Raw genomic sequence first — 6,840 nt, 5'->3', positions numbered from 1 at the left:
AGGCTCCGAGATTACGCAGCACAGTCTCTCACCTTGACCCGCAGTCAGGCTAAAGGCAGGGGAGGGCAGCCCGGGTGGCTCAGCGGTTGAGCATCTGCCTTCAGCCCGGGGCGTTGTCCTGGAGACCTGGGATCGAGTCCCACGTCAGACTCCCTGCATGGAGCCTGCTTCTCCCTCTGCCTGTGTCTCTGTCTCTCTGTGTGTCTCTCATGAATAAATAGGATTAAAAAAAAAAAGGCAGGGGACCCAGTGGTGTGGACAGTGGCTCCCAAACCTCATTTATTTAGTGAATAGGAAAGAATCGGTGGGGCGGAGAGAGGGAGGTTGATTAGAACGTAAGGTTCCCAGTTCCTGCCCACAGATCCCATAATCAGGTGCAGGGAATCTGCAGTTTTAACGAGCATCCTAGGTAATTCCGATGTAGTCAGCCTATAGCCCACATGTTTTTGTTTTTTTCTTATATATATAAATTTATTTTTTGGTGTTCAATTTGCCAACATACAGAATAACACCCAGTGCTCATCCCATCAAGTGCCCCCTCAGCTCCCGTCACCCAGTCACCCCCCGCCCACCTCCCCTTCCCCCACCTCTAGTTCGTTTCCCAGAGTTAGGAGTCTCTCATGTTCTGTCTCCCTTTTGTGATATTTCCCACTCATTTTTTCTCCTTTCCCCTTTATTCCCTTTCACTATTTTTTATATTCCCCAAATGAACGAGCCCATATGATGTTTGTCCTTCTCGGATTGACTTATTTCACTCAGCATAATACCCTCCCGTTCCATCCATGTTGAAGCAAATGGTGGGCATTTGTCGTTTCTAATGGCTGAGGAATATTCCATTGTATACATAGACCACATCTTTATCCATTCAGCTTTGCACAGACACCGAGGCTCCTTCCACAGTTTGGCTATTGTGGACATTTATAGCCCACATGTTGAGTAAACATGGTCTATACAGACTTGTTTTAATCCCTCTCCACTTCTAATTTTCCTTAAAATACTCAAATGGAGTTTAGCTCAACTTGTTTTGTGGCCCTGCGCATACTTTTGGTCGTGAGGCTTTACGGTGCTCCTCACATATGTTGGACAAGTTCTTGCCCTTCCTGTAACGTGAGCCTAATAATGAGATACCAGCCTTATGGTGTTAGGAGCATTGCAGCTAGTCACAGAAAGTACTTAGCAAACTGCCTGATTTCCAGCAAGAGTTCAGTAAGTGTTAGCTCTTTAAGAATAATACTGGGTGGGGGTTTTTTCTCCCCTGGGTTGTAAGCTCTTCAAGGTCAAGAACTCAAGATTTTTCGTTATGTCAGCTGTCTGAAACAGCATTGCCCAGTAAAACGTTCAAATATGGTTAGCTTTACTTTTTAAAAAAGATTTATTTATTTATTTATTTATTTATAACACTGAGAGGGGAGAGAGAGAGGTGGAGACAGAGGAAGAAGTGGGCTCCATATAGGGAGCCCGACGTGGGACTGGATTCTGAGTCTCCAGGATCACACCCTGGGCTGAAGGCGGCGCTAGACTGCTGAGCCACCAGGGCTGTCCATATGGTAGCTTTATTGACTGATCATGTTGTGTACACCTGAAACTAATTTAATGTTATGTCAGTTATATATATAAAAAAATGTGGTAGCTACTACCCACATATGGTTATTGAGTACTTAAGGTATGGTTACTGTGAGGCACCTGTGTGGCTCTGTCAGTTAAGCATCTGCCTTCGGCTCAGGTCATGATCCTGGGGTCGGATTGAGCCCCACATTGAGCTTCCTACTCATCGGGCAGCCTGCCTCTCCCTCTGTTTGTACTCTCTGTCTCTCTCAAATAAAATCTTTTTTTTTTTTAATGTGGTTCAAATTTGGGACTCGAATTTTTTATTTACTTATGTTTAACAAATTTAGATAGCCGCTTGTGGCTAGTGGCTACCATATTGGACAGTGCAAGCCAAGCCAGTAAATGTTTGTTGAATGGGAAAAAGGCTGAATCCACCAGTATATGAGAGAAGTGGAAAATACATACAGAGGAAGAAAAGAATAGTGGACTCGAGTTGATTAATAATCCTCAGCAGCTGTTTCACCTCCCATCCAGTGTTTGAATTCCTTTTCCAGCATCATATTATATTTAGAAGAATCAATTCATTCTTGAATGTCATCCTTCTAGTTTTTACCCTTTGGTCCTTACCACCTTGGTGCTGTGACCCACGTTGATCACTCTACCATAAAGAATTCACTCATATTTGAAGGTAATTGTGGTTGTCTTTTCCTGAAAAAAGTGAAAGACGTTTTGAATTCTCCAAGCCAAACAGCTCTTCGTAATAGCTTATTACTTGTGTGTTAGGGAAACTGCTTACCTACCTCACAGGGCTGTTGTGAGGACCAGTAAGATATTATATGTGAAGGTGATTAGCATAGTTTGAGGCATTTAGAAAGAGCTCAATAAATGTTCATTGTTGTTAACAACGGCACATGGTTTGTATTGTGTTTTAAAGTCATGAGATTTATTTTGGTCAAATAGCCCTGTAGGGAGAAAGCAAAGAAGAAGAGTGGTGCTCTCTAAAAAGCAAGTGAATTCATGCTACTCACAAAGTGATAGAGTTACATCATGAAGTTAATGAGGCCAAAGATGGTGAATTATATACTCAGGCGCTGTCATGATTATTATAACCCAGATAAATTTCTTAAACACTGTAACATGCAGTTTTCTATAACAAACATGTAGTGAGTAAATTTAGTGCCTCACAACAACCTTCAGTGAAAAACAGGCTTTGTGGTAATCCTGTGAGGTTAAGTGTTACACCCTATTAGTATATCTCCATTCAAAAAGCAAATTACCACGATGCCTGGGTGGCTCAGTGGTTAAGCGTCTGCCTTCGGCTCATGTTGTGATCTCCGAGTCCTGCATCGGGCTCCCTGCGTGGAGCCTGCTTCTCCCTCTGCCTGTGTCTCTGCCTCTCTCTCTCTCTTTGTGTCTGTAATGAATAAATATATAAAATCTTAAAGAAAAAAAAGTACAAATGCTATAAGAAAAAATTATCACGGCAAATAGACTTGTGAGAAACTCAAATTCAGAAAGAAGAAATACAGAATAGGTAAATAATCTGTCTTAAGACTGCCCCACCTGGCTAATGCTGTGTGTGTGTGTGTATGTATAACTTGACAACTTACTTGTAATTGTTCTCTAATTTTCTCATCTTTCCAGTGATGACTACCTATGATCTTTGTATCCTCAAAAGCACTTGTATCATATCAATAAAGATCTTTCCTGCCAAGGCTTCTAGTTGAATCTTATTATTGCTTGTGACATGATTTTTAACTATGGTTTTAACCAAGACTGAGTCAAAGTATTGGGAGCTCACAGTCTTCTATTTTGATATTGCTGTTATTACTGTCATCAACATCCTCATTATTGCCATTGGCTCATTACTCCAAATACTCTGCAGCCTCAACCCTTAAAGCTGTTGTAAAATCAAGTTTTGGGCAGCCTGGGTGGCTCAGCGGTTTAGTGCCTGCCTTCAGCCCAGGGCGTGATCCTGGAGTCCCGGGATCAAGTCCTGCATCCGGCTCCCTGCACGAAGCCTGCTTCTCCCTCTGCCAGTGTTTCTGCTTCTCTCTGTCTCTCTCATGAATAAATAAATAAAATCCTTTTAAAAAAATCAAGTTCCTCCATCCCACCTGCCAGATACCAACATGGACCAGCTCTGCATCAACGCTTGTAACCATAGCGCAGCAGCTGAGTACAGTTGGAGAAAAATAACACCAGGGGGCTCTCACAGTGCCTATCTGTCAACATCCCTCAGGGCCTTCTTTCGTTGCTCCCATCTACTAGTCCCAAGTTTCTACCCTCCCTCCTCCAATGTTGGGTGATACCGCTTAGTACATGTAGGAGGCATTCATTGGTAAGAGTCAGGCAGTTGGAAGTGAGGAGGGGAGCCTTCAGCTTCCTTATACCAATAAACATATTTGCATCTGTGCGCATACCCACAGCTCAGCCTACATCTGTGCTTTGGTTCTATCCTCTTGCCATCCCAGGATCCTGGTCTGTCACCCCCTTTCCTACATTTAACTTAATTGACCCTTTCTTCTAAACACCCTTTGGTCTGTCATCTTGAGAAAAACTTCTCCTTTAGCCTCTATTATCTTTTAGCTTTTGTCTATCCCTTCTCTCAGCCAAGCTTCTGGAAAGAAACACTGCCCTTGTTCACACCACTGTCATTCCTTTTCTCTTATCAACCCAATGCAGACTAGTTCCTACTTACCTCATGGTTCCAATGAAATTATTTTCATATATCTTGTTAACATACCTGCCATGCTGGGAACTGTTTTAAATGTTGGGCCAGGAATGACTCCAGGCTCTATTCTAGACACCCAACAACTTTCCATCTCAATAAGTGTCACCATCATTCCCTCAGCTACCCAATCCAGAAATTCTTTTTTTAAAGATTTTATTTATTTATTCATGAGAGACAGAGAGAGGTGGAGACAGAAACAGGCTCCCTATAGGGAGCCCAATGCAGGACTCCATCCTAGGACTCTGGGATCACAGCCTGAGCCGAAGGCAGATGCTCAACCACTGAGCCACCCAGGTGTCCCTCGGAGATTCATCTTAAATGTTTCCTATTCACTTTCCATGATCCTCAGATACATTCTCCAATCTCTATAGATTCCACCTGCTTAACATTTGTAACCCTCAACTCCCCACTCCTTAATTCTCATGGCTGCTGGTTTAGATCAGGCCTTACCAAATCCTGTTTGGATTGCTGCTGTAGCTTTTTAACTGCAGAAGGCCTCTGTTCAGACCTTCTTTCACAGGGACCTCTCCAAAATTCAAATCTGATCACATTATGCTTTGGCCTACAATGATTTTCACAGCTTTCATGGTAAATAGACTCTAGCTTAATACCCAACCCCTTAATGATCTGATTCCTATGGATTTTTTTTTTAGATTCATCACCTACCATTTGTTCAAATCATCCTAATGGCAACATTTATTGAGCTGCTCTCTGCGCTAGGCACCGAGCTAGATGCTTTTCATCTTATTTAAACCTCATAGCAACTCAGTTTTGCCTATTTTGTACAGATGAGGAAATTGAGGCAGAGAGAGTTTAAGAAACTTGCCCAAAGTAAGTGACAGAACCAGGCTTGAACTCGGATGTGAGTGTCACTCAAGGCCAAGCCCTTATACAACATACAGCATGCTTCAAAGTGTAGACTGAGAGCACCTGCATCAAAATCTGGGTTACTTGGGACTCCTGAGTGGCTCAGTGGTTGAGCATCTGCCTTCAGCCCAGGGCCTGATCCCTGGTCCAAGGATGGAGTCCTGCACTGAGCTTCCTGCAGGGAGCCTGCGTCTCCCTGCCTATGTGTCTGCCTCTATCTCTCTGTCTCATGAATAAATAAATAAAATCTTAAAAAAAAAATCTCGGTTACTTGTTAAAATGCAAATTCCTGTACTCTGTCCTGGACCTGATGAGCTGGACTCCTCAGGGATAAGTCCTTAAGCTCTGTATTTTACATAAGCTCTCCAGGTGAGGTACAAAGCACAATGCTACTGTCCTGTACTACATACTTTCAGTCGCTAGAAGTAATTCCTCCAATGCGCTATACTGTTCTGCATGCCTTGCCCAAGCTTTTCCTCTTACTGAAACATCTCTGCTTTCTCATCTTTATCTTTCAAGACTCAGCCTAAATGGCCCCCCTTCTAAAAAGCCACTCATTCTTCACCCTGATTTTGAAGCCCATTCTCCTCACCACACCAAGAACATCGGGCAAAGCCCTCTCCAGCAGCACTTCCACATCTCAGAGGCATTGGTTTACTGTTCATCCCCTCGCCAGAATATAAGCTTCTCTGCACTAGCTATCTGTCCCTCTAGCACCTGGTACAACTCCTTGCTGTAGTGTATATTGGCTAAGTGTTCATTAGATTCCCTCCCACCTCTTCACCTTCCTGACCCATCCCTTTCCAATAGGCCCCTGTTGGTAAACATTGTATTTTAATTGCTGTTTCAGTTAGGAACATGTTCAGTGAATCAGAAGCAGCCTAATAGCAGCCTGAGCAAAAAAGATGTTTCATTACCTCATATTCTAGGACCATAGAGGGGAGAGGTTCCAGTTTTGGCAGAAAGGCTCCACTCTACCAATGGGGTTATAGCCTCTTTGCCTCTTGAAGAATGGTGCCTTTCTTGTGTAAAATGAGTGGCCACTTTTACTTGTTCTTAATGTCCACTAGATGTGCATTTAACATTGAATTCCCCTAATCAATTAACCCAGTTTATAAGCTTTGGTAACTAAAAAATTATAAACATTTATAAATTTAACATACCTGATTTTCTCAAGCATTTCTAATGCTGAACAGACAAAATTTTCTAAGCACTGAAGCAGCTCTTAGAATGAAAAAAAAAATAGAATGAATCAAACCACGGTAAATCAAGTTATTTTAATGAGTTCAATACTCCACAAACTTAATCAAATTCATACAAACTCATGGCTTTGAATGTAAAAACCATCAGTCTGTAATCCACTATATATTTTAAATTGAAATCACAAGGCAAAAGTGACAAGTTTTCAAATATGCCAGATTCTCAAACAGAGGCTTGAAATCACAAGCACATCATTTTGTTCTGAAGATAATGTATTTTCCCATACTTCTACATAATCATTTCAGCTGTATATCTTTTGTGGTGATATGATAAAAAAAAATGTGTATGTTTTCCATCAAATTGAAGTGAATTCCAGAGATCTGGAAAAAATCTAAATAGAAAAAATATAAATAAATAACAAAAATACAAATAAAAGTAAAATATCATTTTAAATATATATGAGATTGGTAATAACCTGGAGAAACAGACCA

General features: G+C 41.7%; 1 protein-coding gene across 2 annotated transcripts in view; it reads left to right on the top strand.

The window, feature by feature from the left end:
* The window catches only part of IQCK (IQ motif containing K), a 129,818-nt gene that overhangs the window by 406 nt on the left and 122,572 nt on the right, over positions 1–6,840 (top strand). The window lies entirely within an intron of this gene.

The sequence above is a fragment of the Vulpes lagopus genome, chromosome 3, assembly GCF_018345385.1.
Source record: "Vulpes lagopus strain Blue_001 chromosome 3, ASM1834538v1, whole genome shotgun sequence".
Classification (NCBI taxonomy): Eukaryota; Metazoa; Chordata; class Mammalia; order Carnivora; family Canidae; genus Vulpes; species Vulpes lagopus.
Note: the sequence above shows the minus strand (reverse complement) of the source record. Positions and strands in the feature narration are given on the sequence as shown.